The sequence below is a fragment of the Oncorhynchus mykiss genome, chromosome 4 (assembly GCF_013265735.2).
Source record: "Oncorhynchus mykiss isolate Arlee chromosome 4, USDA_OmykA_1.1, whole genome shotgun sequence".
In the NCBI taxonomy this organism is placed as follows: domain Eukaryota; kingdom Metazoa; phylum Chordata; class Actinopteri; order Salmoniformes; family Salmonidae; genus Oncorhynchus; species Oncorhynchus mykiss.
The window spans coordinates 2,809,101-2,831,500 of NC_048568.1; positions in this window are offsets into that span (position 1 = coordinate 2,809,101).

Here is a 22,400-nt window from a genome sequence, read left to right on the forward strand (position 1 = left end):
AGGTGTTTACGTTAAGAACTGACTGATTTACACAGGGTTGAATGCACTATTTCTATCAAACTGCAGGTAGGGTATGGATATACACTTTTAGGGTGATTTTAACCACTTCCGGTTGGTCCAGGAAGCTTAGAATCGACACAGGTAGACCTCATAGTGGCCTGATGGACTGTCATCGAAGACAGGTTCATACAGCATTCATAACCCACATAGGCTTCAGGTTGAATTTAGGGGTGCAGGCAATGTATTCCTATGGGGAGAGAAGTCATTGTAATCTGTGAGATTAAAAAAAACAGTTTTACTGTTAAGGGTTAATGCCACACGGTCATGGTTAGGCTTGCACGGATCGGGAGGACCTCATGAACGTACCTGAGGTTGAATTGTGCTTCTCACCCTAACGGTTCTCTCACTGTCACCCAAAATCAAATGACGTTGGGGGGCAGGCTTCATTTTGGGCCTACTTTTCTCATTGTCGCTGCGCTTAGAGCGAGCTACGGTCAAGCGGGGCGTCTCGTTGAACTCGGCACAGTCTGGAGACTATGGTGATGCCATTTTTTGCATTGATTTTTTTGTGTTGATGGTCCCTCTCCGTTTAAACATGTTGCAAATTTACAAAAGTCAACTAGCAAGTCAGTGTCCATCAGTCAATTAGATTTCATTATGACACCAAACTGATACCAATTGACACCAAACCCACTTTTTCCAACTCATTTAGAAGCCAACTATCACATATGTCAGAGCAGGCCCATAATTCACAGCGCCTTCAGTTTAAAACATAATAAAAACGTAAAACACATAGTTACGTTCTAGCTGCGGGTCCAGTTCGGACATTATGTGTAGGCCTATGTGAGGCGACCCCGAATCCCGAGTTTCGGCTCGATAGGTCCTTCGGTGCCGAGCAAAACCCTAATTGGTGCTGAAAATCCACTTTTTTTCCATGCCTTGCTACTGGGTCCTTGAATGAGCTATCGGACAGAAACGTTGGGGTCTGTCTCTATGGGCCGAGCCGGTTTCAATGCACCTAGTCTTGCGTCTGAGACTTTTCTAAATGTCGTCATTTTCGTAATGTTCAAAATGTATTGAAGTCATTGCAAATGTACGAGGCTGTTTCTCGGTCCGAGAACCTCCTAGAGCCACGTAACTCACCACGCACTATCAACCTGAGGTCTAGAACAGGTTTCTAAAGTTTCAGAACTCTAAGTCTGACGGTTCTTTTTTTAGCTTTTAGATATTATCCTGACCAACTTGCCCTCCAAATACACCTCTACTGTTTTGAACCAGAATCTTAGCGATCACTGCCTCATTTCTTGCATCCGCTATGGGTCCGCGGTCAAATGACCACCCCTCATCGCTGTCAAACGTTCCTTAACCTTTTGCGTGTAGGGGGCAGTATTTTCATTTTTCTCAAAAAAACGTACCCATTTGAAACTGCCTATTTCTCAGCCCCAGAAACAAGAACATGTATATAATTGTCAGATTAGGATAGAAAACACTAAAGTTTCCAAAACTGTCAAAATATTGTCTGCGGGTATAACAGAACTGATATTGCAGGCGAAAACCTGAGGAAAATCCAATCAGGAAGTGCCTCTTATTTTGAAACCTCTCTTTTCCTATGCATGCCTATCCTCCAGATTCATTTCTCTATGGCTTCCCTAAGGTGTCAACAGTCTTTAGACATAGTTTCAGGCTTTTATTTAGAAAAACGAACGAGAAAGATCACATTGCGTAAGTGGATAGGTGGGGGCTCTGAGTGAGTTTTGCGCAACAGAGTAAAGCGGCCATTGTTTCTATTGAAAAACCTACACTCCCGGTTGATATATTATCGAATATATATTTTAATAACAACCTGAGGATTGAATATAAAAAACGTTTGACATGCTTCTGTGGACATTACGGATACTATTTGGAATTTGTCTGCGTTGTCGTGACCGCTCTTTCCTGTGGATTTCTGAACATAACGCGACAAACATACGGAGGTATTTTGGATATAAAAATAATCTTTATGGAACAAAAGGAACATTTGTTGTGTAACTGGGAGTCTCGTGAGTGAAACATCCAAAGATCAAAGGTAAACAATTAATTTGATTGCTTTTCTGATTTTCGTGACCAAGGTACCTGATACTAAGTGTACTTAATGTTTTGTCATACGATTGATAAACTTACACAAATTCTTGGATTGCTTTCGCTGTAAAGCATAATTTCAAAATCAGAGACCAATGGTGGATTAACAAAAGGCTAAGCTGTGTTTTGCAATATTGCACTTGTGATTTCATGAATATGAATATTTTTTGTCATATTATTTGACTGTGGCGCTATGCTTTTCAGCGGTTGCTGATGACAATTATCCCGCTTAAGGGATGGGTAGCGTGAAGAAGTTAAAACCCTTCTGCGAGAAGGCTTTTCTATTTGACCTGGCCACGGTATCGTGGAAGGATATTGACCTCATCCCGTCATTCGAGGATTGCTGGTCATTCTTTAAAATAAATCTACTCACCATCTTAAACACTAGTAAAACAGAATGCATGCTTTTCAACCGTTTGCTGCTCGCAACCGCCCACCCGACTAGCATCACTACTCTGGACGGTTCTGACTTAGAATATGTGGACAACTACAAATACCTAGGTCTCTTTCCAGACTCATACTAAACATCTCCAATTCAAAATTAAATCTAGAATAGGCTTCCTATTTTGCAACAAAGCCTCTTTCACTCACGTCGCCAAACATACCCTCGTAAAACTGACTATCCTACCGATCTTCGACCGATCTTCCAACACTCTACTCAGTAAACTGGATGCAGTCTATCACAGTGCCATCCGTTTTGTCACCAAAGCCCCATATTCGTCTCCAGACCCACTGGCTCCAGGTCATCTCTAAGTCTATGCTAGGTAAAGCTTATCTTATCTCAGCTCACTGATCATGATAACAACACGCTCCAGCAGGTATATCTCACTGGTCATCTCCAAAGCCAACACCTACTTTGTCCGCCTTTCCTTCCAGTTCTCTGCTGCCAATGACTGGAACAAATTGAAAAATAATAATAATAATCACCGCTGGAGCCTTATCTTTCCCTCACTAACTTTAAACATCAGCTATCGATTTGCTGCTGCTGTACATAGCCCATCTGTAAATAGCCCACCCAATCTACCTAACTCATTCCCATATTGTTTTTATTTACTTTTCTGCTCTTTTGCACACCAGAATTTCTACTTGCACATCATCATCTGTTCATCTATCACTCCAGCGTTAATTTGCTGAAATTGTAATTACTTGCTACTATGGCCGATTTTTTTTTGCCTTACCTCCTCACGCCATTTGCACACATTGTGTATAGACTTTCTTTTTTTCTATTGTGTTATTGACTGTACGCTTTTTTATTCCATGTGTCGCACTGCTTTGCTTTATCTTGGCCAGTTTGCAGTTGTATGAGAACTTGTTCTCAAAAAAAAAAGATGAGGGAACCATTTTGGATTGTGCTGTTGATGGGGTAGCATTGTTTTTAATCTGTCCCCATAATGTATACTTTGGATGGCTGTACTGTTTCTCTTCCGGATTCACTATGTAAAATAAACACCCTTGAACAGAAGTACTTTTGTGGCTCCGCCAAATTTTTTGTTCATAGAGGTTAGGTTTTTTCAGTTTAGCATTCTGGCCTACTCTAATTGACAGTGGCTGAGTAGCAGAATACACAAATAAATAGTAGCAGCAACGTGTGTTTGTGTGTTAGGATAGAGTCATATGAATGTGCACATAGGCCGAATGACTGGGAACTCACCACCAGTGATGAACTGGGGAGTCCGCTCCACAATGGAACCTGTATTCAAAGAGCCTGTTTCTGTACTGCACTTGACTTAGATGCAGGATGTGATTTCCATGACCTCTTCGTTGCAAAACTCCCTGTAACTTCTCAAAAAGACAAGTTTGTCTTGTTGTATCCAGTCCAGGTAGTGCTTGTACAGGCAGACCATTTATGGGAGGAAGGATGTCAGTGTTGCACAGCAGCTGAAACCTGGTCCCTACTGAGTCGGAATGCTCCTTGCCTACAACACCAGGCCCCAGAGCATCGAATATGTAAAACAGGAAAATAGACAAGACATTACATCCTTGTATAACATCAATTCACCTCCCATGTTTAGATAATAAGAATAAGCTCACACAATGCAATTAAATTTATATTAGCCTGAAGTATGGAGCCAGGTGTTATTTCCACCAGCACCATACCATCATCCAGTCCAACCAGTTGTGGGATGTTGGCCCTGTCACAGTGTTGTCCTTCACCACACCAGCAATCTCTGATCTTTCTGATGCTCTGCTTGATGAGTCTGTAACACCAGTCTGGGCCAAACTTGGTGTGTCCTGTGATCAGGAAGTGAAGGTCCAGACAATGGTGTAGCTTGTGAATGGTCCGCCAGGCACAATAACACTGTACAAACTTGTTCTTGTTTTGGCCACTGCAGTTGTCACAATTCAGGTCCACACGTGTTTCCTCAACTCCGTAGTTGGTGAAGAAATGGTGCATGTAGTTGATGACTGCGCAGCTGCCTTTGCTGGATGACATACCTTCATTAATCAAGTAGTTGACTTTGTTGTGGCATTCCTTCACAGCAGATACCAAACAAGCCACACTTGCTAAGGGTTAAAAAGTAGATGGGACCTGGCTGCATAGGATCAGAAGGATAGTGCACCTGCAAACAATAAGAAAGGACGTTAAAGTAATGAAAATGAATTGACACATCCCTGTCAGTCTGTTTTTACACAGGTCTGTGCAAGATGCATGCCTGTTTCCCATTTACAAAGGAGGAAATCTTGCTTAACTTTTGAACAAAATCAAAGCTGTAATGCATCCTGATGTCTTTGCTTGCTGGTTCAGTAAGACCCCCCAGAGACAACTGCAGGTCTTGACAGGTGGTCTTGCAGTCAGCAACAATCTTCTGGTAGACAGACCACACACTCTGAACAAGCTGGAGAAGTTGCTCTTGCTTCTTCAGCTTGGCTGATTTACAGCTTCTGGCAGATTGGTAGATCGGAAAGACCTGATAGTTGTTCCTCTGTCACAGCCAGCATAGGTCTGTCCTGGGCTTCGTGCTTGATATGTTGGGCAGCAAAACCGTAAGTGTAAGTTGTTCTAGAGAATACACATAAAAATGTATGATCAGTAAGTGTTCATGTTGGCGGTAAATTTAAATAATCAAAAGATGTGTTGTTTATGCTTTACATACCAAGTGTTGTCCTCGATAACTTGTAGAGGACACACGACTGCTTTTGTCACATGAGATGGCAGCAGCTTTCCACCGAAGTGTTTGTGTCCCGTGCTGCAAGTCCTCATGCTTCAGGTGTATCCTATGCTTGCTTGGGCCGGCTCTTTTATTGATGGGAGGAGAGTCAGGCATGTTCTGCTGATACTGAAAGACAAATTCCAGATAGAAATATTTTATCATGACCTCCAGAGTGGCACGGCAGTCTAAGGCACTGCATCGCAGTGCTTGAGGCGTCACTATAGCAACATTTTGTGTCCTTTTTTTAGCCAGTAGACCCGCCTGCTCTTTGTGCGGGGTTGTTTTGTGTTGCTACTGTGCACGTTTGAGGTTGACGTGTTTTCGTTCATGGGCTTTTCTCCGGACTGTTTGAGTCCCCGTGTTTGGGGCATTTGTTTTGTGTGCGCCCTGTGTTTTGTGGGGTGGCTTATGTTCGCCGTGTGTGCAATTAAAAGCACTACCCTGTACTCTCTGCTTCCTGCGCCTGACTTCGCACCCACTACACCCAGAGCGTTACAGTTTCATAAGAAAGGTCTTTGTTTCTGGCCATTTTGAGCCTGTAATCGAACCCACAAATGCTGATGCTCCAGATACTCAACTAGTCTAAAGAAGGCCAGTTTTATTGCTTCCTTAATCAGGACAACAGTTTTCAGCTGTGCTAACATAATTGCAAAAGGGTTTTCTAATGATCAATTAGCCTTTAAAAATGATAAACTTGGATTAGCTAACACAATGTGCTATTGGAACACAGGAGTGATGGTTGCTGATAATGGGCCTTTGTATGCCTATGTAGATTTTCCATAAATAATCTGCCGTTTCCTGCTACAATAGTCATTTACAACATTAACAATGTATTTCTGATCAATTTGATGTTACTCTAATGGACAGAAAATGTGCTTTTCTTTAAAAAACAAGGACATTTCTAAGTGACCTTGAATGGTAGTCTATATTTTATAATTATTAAACAAAATTGTCTAAATTGATGGGTCACATGAAAGAGAGGCTATAACCACCACCCAGACACATCTAGAAAAGTGTATCGGTCTCTATTGTCTAGACCTGTTCACATGTAGATGTCCATAATCACCCCCAGACACACCTGGCTAAATTGATGGATTCATGTAATCATCTGGCTCAGTGGAGTTGTTTGTTTAGACATGTAACTAGATAGCTAAACAATGATCCATAAGCCCAATCGATGCAGTAGAATTTACAAACACATTGTCATAGCTAGCCACCATGCATGAAATGAAGTAGTATGAATCTGCAGGTAGCTGAAGCTATTCAACTAGGTTCAATATTAGCTAGCTACAGAGGCTTCAGAAAGTATTCACACCCCTTGACTTTTTCCACAATTTGATGTTTTAAAAAGTGGGATTAAAATGTATTTCATGAAGAAAAAACATGAGTTTACATGCACTTAGGTTGGAGTCATTAACATTTGTTTTCCAACCACTCCACAAATTTCTTGTTAATTAAAAACTATAGTTTTGGCAAGTCGGTTAGGACATCTATTGTTTACAGACAGATTATCTCACTGTATCACAATTCCAGTGGGTCAGAAGTTTACATACACTAAGTTGACTGTGCCTTTAAACAGCTTGGAAAATTCCAGAAAATTATGTAATGGCTTTAGAAGCTTCTGAAAGGGTAATTGACATCATTTGAGTCAATTGGAGGTATACTTGTGGATGTATTTCAAGGCCTACCTTCAAACTCAGTGCCTCTTTCCTTGCCATGATGGGAAAATCTAAATAATTCAGCCAAGACCTCAGAAAAAAATTGTAGGCCCCTACAAGTCTGGTTCATCCTTGGGAGCAATTTCCAAATGCCTGAAGGTACCAGGTTCATCTGTACAAAAAAATAGTACACAAGTATAAACACCATGGGACCATGCAGCCGTCATGCGCATTCTGTCTCCTAGAGATGAACGTACTTTGGTTGCGAAAAGTGCAAATCAATCCCAGAACAACAGCAAAGGACCCTGTGAAGATGTTGGAGGAAACAGGTACAAAAGTATCTCCACAGTAAAATGAGTCCTATATCGACATAACCTGAAGGGCCGCTCAGCAAGGAAGAAGCCACTGCTTCAAAATTGCCATAAAAAAGCCAGACTACGGTTTGCAACTGCACATGGGGACAAAGATCATACTTTTTTGGAGAAATGTCCTCTGGTCTGATGAAACAAAAATCATACTGTTTGGCCATAATGACCATTGTTATTTTTGGAGGAAAAAGGGGGAGGCTTGCAAGCAAAAGAATACCATCCCAACCGTGAAGCACGGGTGTGGCAGCATCATGTTGTGGAGATGCTTTGCTGCAGGAGTAACTAGTTTACTTCACAAAACAGATGCACCATGAGGGATGAAAATTACGTGAATATATTGAAGCAACATCTCAAGATATCAGTCAGCAAGTTAAAGCTTGGTCGCAAATGGGTCTTCCAAATGGACAATGACCCCAAGCATACTTCCAAAGTTGTGGAAAAATGGCTTAAGGACAACAAAGTCAAGGAATTGGAGTGGCCATCACAAAGCCCTTACCTCAATCGTTTGGAAAATTTGTGGGCAGAACTGAAAAAGTGTGTGCGAGCAAGGAGTCCTACAAACCTGACTCAATTACACCAGCTCTGTCAGGAGGAATGGGCCAAAATTCACCCAACTTAGTGTGGCAAGCTTGTGGAAGGCCACCCGAAACATTTGACCCAAGTTAAACAATTTAAAGGCAATTCTACCAAATACTAATTGAGTGTATGTAAACTTCTGACCCACTGTGAATGTGACGAAATAAATAAAATCTGAAAGAAATAATTCTCTCAACTATCATTCTGACATTTCACATTCTTAAAATAAAGTGGTGATCCTAACTCACCTAGAGTATGGAATTTTTAATAGGATTAAATGTCAGGAATTGTGAAAAACTGAGTTTAAATGTAATTGGCTAAGATGTATGCAAACTTCTGACTTCAACTTTATCTCAGCTGTGGTGGATAACAAGGAGTATGGTTTAATTTATTAAAATCAGCTCATATGAATGTACTGGATTGTCTTTCTTTTGTCTGAACAATGTCCTGACAAGAGAACACATTTACTCTGCCAGGTAAAATTACACATCATTAGCTCATTGTTTTGGATGTATCGAAATAAATCCAACTTGAAAAAGCTACTTTGCTGTTATTCTGTCTGCACTTTTTGACGTGACTGTAAATTAGCCATAGTTGGCTAGCTAACAAGCAAGGTATAAGAACCTTGCCAGCCAGTATGGCAATGGAGCATTTAGAATTGAACGGCTGGGTCACGTCCATTGATATAGAACAAAAAGACTGAACGACTGGGTCGTGTCTCTAGCAACCCTAGATTTGTGTCGGGACTATATATTGTGGATGGATGAAATAGTATGTTTTTCTGGAAAAACTGTATGTCAATCACCCCTGCCAATATTTCCTTGAAACACCAGCTTATCACTTAACTGTAAATCAAAGTGCTACCAGCAAATGTATAAAGTGACAAACACAATGATCTGTGTTTGATCCCTGCAACAGAGATTGAAAGAGAACTTTAAAGGGGGAGTCCCTCAACTTCAACATAAATCCACATTCCAAGTGAAAAATAAATATTGTTGCAATAGATGACAGGTTCATATGCTTAGTAAACCAAGAGCTGTGCCTGAGGACCAAACTTTTTCATGACACTGCACTTTTTCATCAACAACAACAATCTACATACTGTAATTGTATCAAATTCGCTGTATCAAATTAACCTTTTCAGCTAAAGCAAACCTGTATAATTTTGTACACACAGTCACTCACGCATTGTACACAGAGACGGGGGACACAGTACATGCGATTGCCTTAGACAAAAGACGTGCCACAGCACGTACTACTATTTCTTCAGAAAGTCCTGGAAAACAACTTAAGATGTTTTATACCTTAGTTTTAATCAACTGGCAGCTATATTACCAGCTGTCCTAACACTGCAGCCAGAAAGCATTGCCTTGGTTATTGAACAAAGTTAGGGATTCCTGGAGGAAAATTTTAACTCTTCACAAATACACAGAAAACCCACAAGCAATAATCTCACCAGGAAGAGAAAATTGAATGTTTGCAAAGGACAGAGCATTCCAGAGCATAATTATAATGTTTTAAACCCACAGAACATCATACGAGTGGAATTTTTCTCCCAATTGCCAGTGTCACTGTGAGCTTTTCCCTCTTTAGACTCCTGACTTTGAGACACTTAAGGGAAAATCAGCAAAGGGGTACTCTCTATCATCTTGGCGTTAAGGTCTTTTCACAAAATACCGTTTCCCTCCACCCGACACATAAGGGAATGCGCTTGCATCTAGCTAGCACAATTCTCCATTGCTATGTACAGTGCCTTGCGAAAGTATTCGGCCCCCTTGAACTTTGCGACCTTTTGCCACATTTCAGGCTTCAAACATAAAGACATAAAACTGTATTTTTTTGTGAAGAATCAACAACAAGTGGGACACAATCATGAAGTGGAACGACATTTATTGGATATTTCAAACTTTTTTAACAAATCAAAAACTGAAAAATTGGGCGTGCAAAATTATTCAGCACCCTTAAGTTAATACTTTGTAGCGCCACCTTTTGCTGCGATTACAGCTGTAAGTCGCTTGGGGTATGTCTCTATCAGTTTTGCACATCGAGAGACTGACATTTTTTCCCATTCCTCCTTGCAAAACAGCTCGAGCTCAGTGAGGTTGGATGGAGAGCATTTGTGAACAGCAGTTTTCAGTTCTTTCCACAGATTCTCGATTGGATTCAGGTCTGGACTTTGACTTGGCCATTCTAACACCTGGATATGTTTATTTTTGAACCATTCCATTGTAGATTTTGCTTTATGTTTTGGATCATTGTCTTGTTGGAAGACAAATCTCCGTCCCAGTCTCAGGTCTTTTGCAGACTCCATCAGGTTTTCTTCCAGAATGGTCCTGTATTTGGCTCCATCCATCTTCCCATCAATTTTAACCATCTTCCCTGTCCCTGCTGAAGAAAAGCAGGCCAAACCATGATGCTGCCACCACCATGTTTGACAGTGGGGATGGTGTGTTCAGCTGTGTTGCTTTTACGCCAAACACAACGTTTTGCATTGTTGCCAAAAAGTTCAATTTTGGTTTCATCTGACCAGAGCACCTTCTTCCACATGTTTGGTGTGTCTCCCAGGTGGCTTGTGGCAAACTTTAAACGACACTTTTTATGGATATCTTTAAGAAATGGCTTTCTTCTTGCCACTCTTCCATAAAGGCCAGATTTGTGCAATATACGACTGATTGTTGTCCTATGGACAGAGTCTCCCACCTCAGCTGTAGATCTCTGCAGTTCATCCAGAATGATCATGGGCCTCTTGGCTGCATCTCTGATCAGTCTTCTCCTTGTATGAGCTGAAAGTTTAGAGGGAGGGCCAGGTCTTGGTAGATTTGCAGTGGTCTGATACTCCTTCCATTTCAATATTATCGCTTGCACAGTGCTCCTTGGGATGTTTAAAGCTTGGGAAATCTTTTTGTATCCAAATCCGGCTTTAAACTTCTTCACAATAGTATCTCGGACCTGCCTGGTGTGTTCCTTGTTCTTCATGATGCTCTCTGCGCTTTTAACGGACCTCTGAGACTATCACAGTGCAGGTGCATTTATACGGAGACTTGATTACACACAGGTGGATTGTATTTATCATCATTAGTCATTTAGGTCAACATTGGATCATTCAGAGATCCTCACTGAACTTCTGGAGAGAGTTTGCTGCACTGAAAGTAAAGGGGCTGAATAATTTTGCACGCCCAATTTTTCAGTTTTTGATTTGTTAAAAAAGTTTGAAATATCCAATAATCCAATAATGATTGTGTCCCACTTGTTTTTGATTCTTCACAAAAAAATACAGTTTTATATCTTTATGTTTGAAGCCTGAAATGTGGCAAAAGGTCGCAAAGTTCAAGGGGGCCGAATACTTTCGCAAGGCACTGTATGTGTGTGTCTTCTCTGAACTGAGCTTGTAAAATATATGTTCATTATGTAGATAATTGTTTTTACATAATGCTTGGTTTATTACAGTAGCTTATCTGCCCTTCACTCGATCGCTGAGGAGATACTGAAGCCGAGTTAACTTTAGCCAAAGTAAAGTACCACAGCATAGAATATGAAGCTTGACATGCTAATTAACACCATGATCGATGATTCGAAACTGTTGGTCTTATTATTTGAGGTTCCCCTTATTAGAGCATTGGTTAATGGCAGATTGCAATATTGTGATACTTCTTTGGTGATATATTTTTGTAAGCCACGGCACAACATGACCGTTTCTGAAAGCTGTACCCCAAGATGCAATTGCATTTGACAAGTGTTACCTAATCTATTCACTTAATTTGCACTTGAAAGCATTCCTTAACAGTCCGGTGCTGGGTTACACTGCTCTTGGTACACACACAGTGTCCAATGATTAAGCCACTCTGCAAGACTAATACAGAGTAAGTATCAACCAGTGGTATCAACCAGAGGATTCCTCTAATGGGGTCTACGTAATACAGGAAAGAGCTTTCTCTGTGTGTGTGTGTTCCTTGACTCGAAACAGGCCGCTGTTTATGAAAGAGCAGAGCAGAGGGTTTACTCTAGATCGTCCGTTAGTTACAAGCATCACATTCCTTCTATAGCTGACATCTCTCTAAGCATCTTTTCAAATCCCGATCCTGAATGTTGAGACAGGAGTTTAGTGCAGATGTGAGAAAGGTATTTGGGCATCCTCAAGCCCTATCATAAAGTCCCATACGGTTATATTTTAAAGTGCTACCTGTCCCAGACCTGCGTTTTCAACTCTCTAGTTACAGCAAGAGGGGTAGAGATACTCCTAATGATCGGCTATGAAAAGCCAACTTACATTTACTCCTGAGGAGCTGACTTTCTGGACCCTCGACAACTACTGTGATTATTATTATTTGACCATGCTGGTCATTTATGACCATTTCAACATCTTGGCCATGTTCTGTTATATTCTCCACCCGGCACAGCCAGAAGAGGCCACCCCTCATAGCCTGGTTCCTCTCTAGGTGTCTTCCTAGATGTTTGCATTTCTAGGGAGTTTTTCCTAGCCACCGTGCTTCTAAACCTTCATTGCTTGCTGTTTGGGGTTTTAGGCTGGGTTTCTGTACAGCACTTTGAGATATCAGCTGATGTAAGAAGGGCTATATAAATACATTTGATTTGATTTAGAGCCTCTCATTGGATCCTTTGTATACAGTGTGGGGGCGTGAAACCCACTGAGCTCAACAGTACGCACAGTGACACACTTTTCATTAGACATTTTCTGCCCTGATAAGGTGATGGATTGCATCAGGATTTCTCTCATGTCCTTGCATTTGAAACATATTCTTTATTTCCATCCAACTGACCTACCCTAAATTCAATGAACGTGGGCAGGGCATTTCCAGCACATGATAGATTATTTATAACAAAAAAATACTGTTTGATTATTAAAAAATCTCAGCCTTTGGACATGCAAAATGTAATGAACAAGTATCAATTCTGAACCCAACCCTAGCAAACCAGCAGTATCATGTAGTGATGGATGGTGTGTGTAAAAATTATAATACTAATGTAAGTAACAGTGTAACGGTTTTCCTCCACTTCTGAGGAGGAGTAGGAAAGATCGGACCAATGCACAGCGTGGTAAGTGTCCATATTTTAATGAAATATAACAAAACACTGAATACAAAAGAACAAGAGAAATAAATTGAAAACCGAAACAGTTCTGTATGGTAAAACACAGACACAGACGACAACTACCCACAACCCATAGTGGGAAAACAGGCTGCCTAAGTATGGTTCTCAATCAGAGACAACGATCGACTGCTGCCTCTGATTGGGAACCATACCTGGCCAAACACAGAAATACAAAACCTAGAATGCATGACATAGAATGCCCACCCCAACTCACGCCCTGACCAAACTAATACAGAGACATAAAAAAGGAACTAAGGTCAGGACGGGAATAAACAGGTTAGGGAGTCAAATCACTATCTTCCACCACACAGGGGTAATTAAATGAATTGAATGAATACAGAGCTTGGCCAAGCAATAAGATACAGTATTTGTTAAATAAAAAAACTAAACCTACAAATATAAAAAGTCAAACCTCATTTTTATATATATATTTTTTAATTTCATCTTTATTTAACCAGGTAGGCTAATTGAGAACATATTCTCATTTACAACTGCGAATTGGCCAAGATATAGCTTAGCAGTGTGAACAGACAACAACACAGTTACACATGGAGTAAACAATAAACAAGTCAATAACACAGTAGAAAAAAAGGGAAAAAAAGAGTCAATATACATTGTGTGCAAAAGGCATGAGGAGGTAGGCAAATAATTACAATTTAGCAGATTAACACTGGAGTGATAAATGATCAAATGGTCATGTGCAGGTAGAGATACTGGTGTGCAAAAGAGCAGAAAAGTAAATCAATAAAAACATTGATCTAAGCAGCATTTCCTCTGAAATTAAGAAGGTGGCTTTTGAATTGAGGTGGCATTTGCATCACTTGCCTTTGCAAACCATGAAAATAACTTTAAAATGACAAGTCATATATGTTATTGTTATATTGAACTGTTTGTCAATGATAAAACATAATGCAAGTCTGCATTGTTGGAAAATCAAATCCAATTTTATTCGTACAAGCTCTTAACCAACAATGCAGTTATTAAAAAAATACATTCAAAAAGTAAGAGATAAGAATAACAAATTATTAAATAGCAGCAGTAAAAAAAATAGTATTCTATATATATATTTTTTTCAACTTTATTTAACCAGGTAGGCTAATTGAGAACAAGTAACAATAGCGGGGCTATAGACAGGGGGTACCAGTACAGAGTCAATGTGCGGGGTTACCGGGTTGAGGTAATTGAGGTAATATGTACATGTTACTGTTGTCCTTACACAGCTCTCTGGTCTTGGCCGTTGTGGAGAGGTTGGAGTCTGTCTGATTGAGTGTGTGGACAGGTGTCTTTTATACAGGTAACGAGTTCAAACAGGTGCAGTTAATACAGGTAATGAGTAGAGAACAGGAGGGCTTCTTAAAGAAAAACTTACAGATCTGTGAGAGCCAGAATTCTTACTGGTTGGTAGGTGATCAAATACTTATGTCATGCAATAAAATGCTAATTAATTACTTAAAAATATTACAATGTGATTTTCTGGATTTTTGTTTTAGTCTCTCACAGTTGGAGTGTACCTATGAAATAAATTACAGTCCTCTACATGCTTTGTAAGTAGGAAAACCTGCAAAATCGCCAGTGTATCAAATACTTTTTCTCCCCACTGTAGGTAGAGTTATTAAAGAGACTATGCATAGATAATAACAGAGAGTAGCAGCAGCGTGGACGGGGGTGGGGGAACAATGCAAATAGTCTGGGTAGCCATCTGATTAGATGTTCAGGAGTCTTATGGCTTGGCGGTAGGAGCTGTTTAGAAACCTCTTGGGCCTAGACTTGGCGCTCCGATACCGCTTGCCGTGCAGGAGCAGTGATAACAGTATATGATATCCTCTCTAGGGTAGGTGAGACGCTAACGTCCCACCAGGCCAACATCCAGTGAAACTGCAGAGAGCTAACATTCTAAATACACCATTTGTTATAGTAAACATTCTTGTAAATACATCTATCTTACATCATTTAACCTCTCTGTGCACGGAACCCGCTAGCGGGCTGAAATTCCACAACATACATAGTATCTCTACATAAATAGTCATATTAAACATTCATGAAAATACAAGTGTCTCACATGTATCGAAAGCCTAGAATCTTGCTAATCCAACTGCGTTGTCAGATTTAAAAAAGGATTTACTGCAAAATAATACGATGCGAATACGATATCTGAGCATAGAGCCTCATAAAAAAATTTTCCCAGCACAGCGTAACATAATCACAAACTGCATTAAAATAAATTGTTTACCTTTGACAATCTTCATCTGTTTGCAATTCCAATGCTCATTGTTACACAATGAGTGATCTTTTGTTTGATAAAATCCATTTCTATAGCCTAATACGAAACATTTTGTGAACCGTTTGTGTCGTGAATTCCGTCTCATTCCATTTTCGACGACACATTCCAGGTAAATAACCCATACAGAACATTACTTTTCCAGTCATGTTTGGTTTCACTGCAATCAACTGGTTTGTTTGTAACACAATCAAACATGATTGGCCATTTCGCGGGACGTATTGACTGAAAGAATCCGATTTGTAGACAACAAGTCATGACATCATTGTGCACCAATGATTTGCCCTCTGTTTCGTTGATTGACTGTCTTTTAACCCAATGACCACTGATCGTCTTGAAATCTAGCTGGGTAGATAACCAATGAGCTGAGCTGAACGGCAATACGCCATGTTTATGTGTTGCTAGACCAACCCATGTAGTAAGCTCCAGCGTAAAGTGAGTCATTCGCTATTGAAGTTTCATACCGGAAAGAGAAACACATGTTACGCACTGCATTGTTTGGTGAACGCGCAGATTCAGCTGTTTACATATCAATCATTATGGCGACTGAGTCAGGGAAAGCTAAATCTAAGTCTAGATATACAGATCTACACACAATTTTATAATAAATTGATTGGGAAGGTGAGACAGAGACTGTTGTAGGACGATTCACTTGAACGGGAGAGGACATAGTTTTGGACTGGTAAGTTATTATCATGCTAATGCCCTTGTATGAAATTAATAATATAACATATTATTTGTGATTTGTTTTAAATTTTAGAAGCAATATATAAACATGTAATGTCATGAAATGTGAGATGCGTGTGTCTGCCGCCCCACCCCAACCCACATGAAATAGCCTATTTGAGGCTGTTAAGGAGAGGGCAGGACCACATTAATGGACAAAGTAAAATAGAGACAGTAGATACAGCTGGTCTGTTGTAATATAATAAAGACAGTAGATCTAGCTGGTCTGTCATAATATAATAGAGACAGTAGATCTAGCTGGTCTGTCATAATATAATAGAGACAGTAGATCTAGCTGAAATGTCATAATATAAAAGAGACAGATCTAGCAGGTAATAATAATATAATAATATATTCAACCTAATATATTCAACCTTCAACTCTCTATATATATCTGTTTATTATACCTGTTGATACAGGGCTCATATGTGAAAATATTCTAACTGAACATTTTCTTTCACAGTGACACTGCCTTCGAATGGGAGTCTTATCCGGTGTCCTGTGTGAAGTATTCTCTCTCTCTTTCTCGGAGGACCTGAGCCCTAGGACCATGCGTCAGGACTACCTGGCATGATGAATCCTTGCTGTCCCCAGTCCACCTGGCCTTGCCACTGTTCCAGTTTCAACTGTTCTGCCTGCGGCTATGGAACCCTAAACTGTTCATTTTTACTCTTGAGGTGCTGTCCTGTTGCACCCTCTACAACCACTATGATCTCCACCCGGCACAGCCAGAAGAGGACTGGCCATCCCTCATAGCCTGGTTCCTCTCTAGGTTTCTTTCTAGGTTTTTGCCTTTCTAGGGAGTTTTTCCTAGCCACCGTGCTTCTACACCTGCATTGATTAGATTGGAAAGAGGACTGAGGGTCTTCCAAATATTGAAAGTGTGTAAATAGTTACCCATGTTTCTTTGTAAATGTATATATATATTTGTTCATATATTTTTTAATCAATAATAATTATGTTGTTTATGTAAACTTCTGACCCATTGGAAATGTGATGAAAGAAATAAAAGCTGAAATAAATAATTATCTCTACTATTATTCTGACATTTCACATTCTTAAATTAAAGTGGTGGGATTTTTACTAGGATTAAATGTCAGGAATTGTGTAAAACAGAGTTTAAATGAGTGTAAGCTTCCGACCTCAACTGTTTCTGTGCATCAATCCCCATTTTCAGATATTCAATAAAATCATATTTTTAGTTTGTTTGTGTACCAAATCTGGAGTTTTACACCTTCATTGTACATGCATCCCACTTAACCCTTCCTTAGCCCTTAATGCTTTTGAATGTGGAAAAAAACAGCATATCTCAAATGACAACTTCTATTTATGGAGGACAGTATGTCACATTATCTACCATCATTGTACTTTTTATTTTTATTCTCATTATGTTGAGTTTAAATAACTCCATCATTGTCCACCTTATGTGAACAATCTTACATGGAATGCATTAAAGCAATGTTATTGAATCTTTAGTGTACACTACATAACACAAAGTATATACTGTAGACACCTGCTCGTCGAACATCTCATTACAAAATCCCCTTTCCTGTATAACAGCTCCACTTTTCTGGGAACTCTTTCCACTAGATGTTGGAACATTGCTGAGGGGACTTGCTTCTATTCAGCCACAAGAGCATTAGTGAAGTCGGGCACGGAAGTTTGGCGTTTAGGCCTGGCTCACAGTTGGCGTTCCAATTAATCCCAAAGGTGTTCGATGGGGTTGAGGTCAGGGCTCTGTGCAGGCCAGTCAAGTTCTTCAATCTTGACAAACCATTTCTGTGTATGGACCTCACTTTGTGCATGGGGTCATTGTCATGCTGAAACAGGAAAGAACCTTCCCCAAACTGTTGCCACAAATTTGGAAGCACAGAATCATCTAAAATGACTGCTGGAATGTTCACCAGGGCTGATGAATGTTAATTTCTCTTTTGGCAGTACTTCCAACCGGCCCCACAACCGCAGACCACGTGTAACCACGCCAGCCCAGGACCTCAACATTCGGCTTCTTTACCTGTGGGATTGTCTGAGACAAGTCACACGGACAGTTTATGTTTATTCCCACATTCAATGGCTAACGGCACGCTGGAGAAGTATGATTTTCACAGATTAATCCTGGTTTCAACTGTACTGGGCAGATGGTGTTGTGTGAGCGAGCGGTTTGCTGATGTCAAGGTTGTGAACAGAGTGCCTCATGGTGGCGGTGGGGTTATGGTATGGGCAGACCTAAGCTATGGACAACAAACGCAATTACATTTTGTCAATGATTTGAATGCACGGAGGTACCGTGATGAGATGCTGAGGCCCATTGTTGTGCTATTCATCCACCGCCCTCACCTTATATTTCAGCATGGTGATGCACGGCCCCATGTCGCAAGGATATGTACACAATTCCTGGAAGCTGATAATTTCCCAGATCTTCAATGGCCTGCATATGGACCCATAGAGCATATTATGGATGCTCTGAATTGAAGTGTACGACAGCATGTTCCAGTTCCCGCCAATATCCAGTCACTTCACACAGCCATTGAAGAGGAGTGGGACAATATTCCACAGGCCACAATCAACAGCCTGATCAACTCTATTTGAAGGCGATGTTTCACGCTGCATGAGGCAAACTGTGGTCACACCAGATACTGACTGGTTTTCTGATCCACGCCCCTACCTTTATCTGTGGAAAACATATGTATATCTGTATCCCAATCATGTTAAATCCATAGACTAAGGACAAATTAATTTATTTCAATATAAATGCAAGATTTTACTGAGTTACAGTTCAAATAAGGAAATCAGTATTTCCTTATTTGAACTGTAACTCAGTAAAATCTTGCATTTATATTTTTGTTCAGTGAGAGACATTTTTGTGCTATCTTTTATTTTAGCTCATGAAACATAGGACCAACACTTTACATGTTGCGTTCAAATTTTTGTTCAGAATACTTTGATTGAATGCACTTCATTGTAAATTGTTACAGAGCTCCTGCTAATGACTGAATTGTTTTAAGCTAGACTCATTGATTGCAGAAGTGGGAACACCTGTGTGTATTGGGTATATATTTTATATTATTTGTATCGGCTATTAGGTTGCCGTTTCTTTTTATAAAAGAATGACAGCCAGCGTGAGCCTCTCCCTGCCAACTCTTGCATCCTAGGATGAGCAGCCAGATGAGCCACAGCTCTTGTACCTGACTTTCTGTAGTCCTCACCCTGACCATTTAGCCACTGACTCAGCAAGCCAGAATTGTCTAACCACATACCGAAGTACTCAGCATTGGTGAGTCTGTGCAAACTGTGTGTGGTGGAAATGTGGAGGTACCAGCTGTGAGATGAGTACCAAAGAGAGAGGGAGAGAAAGAACAATAAATATAAAATGAGAGAAAGAGAGAAAGAAAGAGACAGGCAGCGAGAGAGTGTTAGTGTGTGTGAGAGTGGTCAGTAAATCCACCACTAACGCTACAGTAATCAGGTCTTTCACAGATGGTGCTTCTCTCACAGCTGGTACAATGATTTATCAAGACGAGTCCCAACGCCTGTCTCAAAGCTGCGTGAAGCGGTGCTGAAATAGTTGAACACACACGGGTAGGCTATTGCTTCAAATGTTTTATAACAATTGGATTGACTTTGGGAGTTTCAGCAAGCAAGAATTTCTTGCCTTCAATTGCATTTGTCTACTTTATTACAATATTTTCATCAATCAAGGTTATTTATTCCCACAGTAATTCTTTATGGATCCATTCAGTTGTGGTTAAGAAAACGATGCATGTGGTGGGCTTTGCTTTACTGTTTTGGAAAGTTTGGTTAATATCTAGCTACCTTTTGAGTTCGGATGCGGTTGGCATCAGTTTTTGGGACTGCTACTATCTGGCCACTGATCCTTCTGATTAACTAGCAACTCCCCGTGCCGCATGAGGGAGCGTAATCATCGACTGACACTAATTAGCATAACGCAACGGACATAAATATTCCTAGAAAAAAATCCTATTCATGAAAATCACAAGTTATATATCTTGACACACAGCTTAGCCTTTTGTTAATCACCCTGTCATCTCAGATTTTCAAAATATGCTTTAGAGCCAAAGCTAGACAAGCATTTGTGTAAGTTTATCGATAGCCTAGCATAGCATTTTGTAAAGCTAGCAGCAGGTAACTTAGTCACAGCAATCAAATTAAATCGTTTACCTTTGATGAACTTTGGATGTTTTCACTCACGAGACTCCCAGTTAGATAGCCAATGTTCCTTTTTTCCCAAAATATTATTTTTGTAGTCAAAATAGCTCCGTTTGTTCTTCACATTTGGCTGAGAAATCGCCCGGAAATTGCAGTCACGAAAACGCCGAAAAATATTCAAAATTAGCTCCATAATATCGACAGAAACATGGCAAACGTTGTTTATAATCAATCCTCTAGGTGTTTTTCAAATATCTATTCGATAATATATCCACCAGGACAATTGGTTTTTCAGTAGGACCGATTGGAATAATGGCTACCTCTGTATTTTATGCGAGAATCACTCTGGAAGCCATCAGGTGACCAGTTGCGCATTGTAGCCGCTTACAGGTATTCTTCAACATAAATGCGTAAAACTACGTCACAATGCTGTAGACACCTTGGGGAATACGGAGAAAAAGTAATCTGGTTGATAGCCCAATCACTGCTCAATAGGGATGCATTGGAACGCAGCGCTTTCAAAACATGAGGCACTTCCGGATTGGATTTTTTTTCAGGCTTTCGCCTGCAATATCAGTTCTGTTATACTCACAGACAATATTTTTACAGTTTTGGAAAATTTAGAGGGTTTTCTATCCTAAGCTGTCAATTATATGCATATTCTAGCATCTTGTCCTGAAAAAATATTCAGTTTACTACGGGAATGTTATTTTTCCAAAAATGAAAATACAGCCCCCTAGTCACAAAAGGTTTTAAGGGCGGGTCTGAGGAGCTGCTTTGCGTAGCAACTAGCCTAGCCGCGAGCTAGCTGCCTCTAAAGCTAGCAGGTTTTCTTGAGGGCTGGAACGCAGCCTGTGAGGCGGTTAGCTATTGTGGCTGGGACTGCGGATTGTCCCGGTCATGTGGCTGTCTAGATTCCTGCTGTTAGTTGTTGTTGTTTCCAATCTTCCCTGCGACCTGACCTGTCTGGAACTGCGAGGAGTAACAGGTTAACCTATATTGCTACCATGACAAAGACCAAAGCCTACAGTAGCACCGTTGAGGACAGTGGTGTCTCTTTATCACAGGTGAAGGAACTTTTAACTTCTTACGGCTGGGGGGCAGTATTGAGCAGCTTGGATGAATAAGTTGCCCAAACTAAACGGCCTGCTCCTCAGTCTCAGTTTCTAATATATGCATATTATTATTAGTATTGGATTGAAAACACTCTAAAGTTTTCTAAATATTTTCTGTGAGTATAACAGAACTGATATTGCAGGCGAAACCCTGAGGAAAATCAAACCCACAAGTGGCTTCTATTTTGAAAACTCCTGTTCCATAGCCTGCCTTTGCTCCATTTAAAGGGATGTCAACCAGATTCCTTTTCCTATCGCTTCCTCAAGGTGTCAACAGTCTTTAGACATAGTTTCAGGCTTTTATTTTGAAAAATGAGCGAGAAAGATAACATCGCGTCATTGTATGGCCGGGTGCCAGCAGCGTTTTTCTTTCCCTCTCCTACTGCAAAAGACAGTTGCGGTTGATATATTATCAATTATATATTTTAAAAACAACCTGAGGATTGAATACTAAAAACGTTTGACATGTTTCTGTGGACATAATGTAAACTATTTGGAATTTTCGTCTGCGTTGTCCTGACCGCTCTTTCCTGTGGATTTCTGAACATAACGCGACAAACAAACTGAGGTATTTTGGATATAAAATCATCTTTATGGAACAAACGGAACATTTGTTGTGGAACTGGGAGTCTCGTGAGTGAAAACATCCAAAGATCAAAGGTAAACGATTAATTTGATTGCTTTTCTGATTTTCGTGACCGAGCTACCTGATGCTAAGTGTAGTTAATGTTTTATTGTGCGATCGATAAACTTACACAAATGCTTGGATTGCTTTCACTGTAAAGCATAATTTCAAAGTCTGACACGACAGGTGGATTAAAACAGGTGTGAATATAAACTAGGCTTGGTAATTCTATGCGAACAAGAAAACTTAATTAACCTATTCAATACTGAAATAAAGTCCAAAAATGGAGAAAGGAAGGGAAACCTAATATAGCGGAGTGAGATATGAGATATTGACGTAAAAAGAACAAGCAACAACCGAAAAATAGGCTGCTGGCTAGGGATTTATGAACCCTGGAAAATAGCTTATAGGTTGTAAACGGTGAAACCTAATGTCCGATCGACACCACTTGTCACACCCTGACCATAGTCTACTTTGTATATTTCTATGTTTTGGTTGGTCAGGGTGT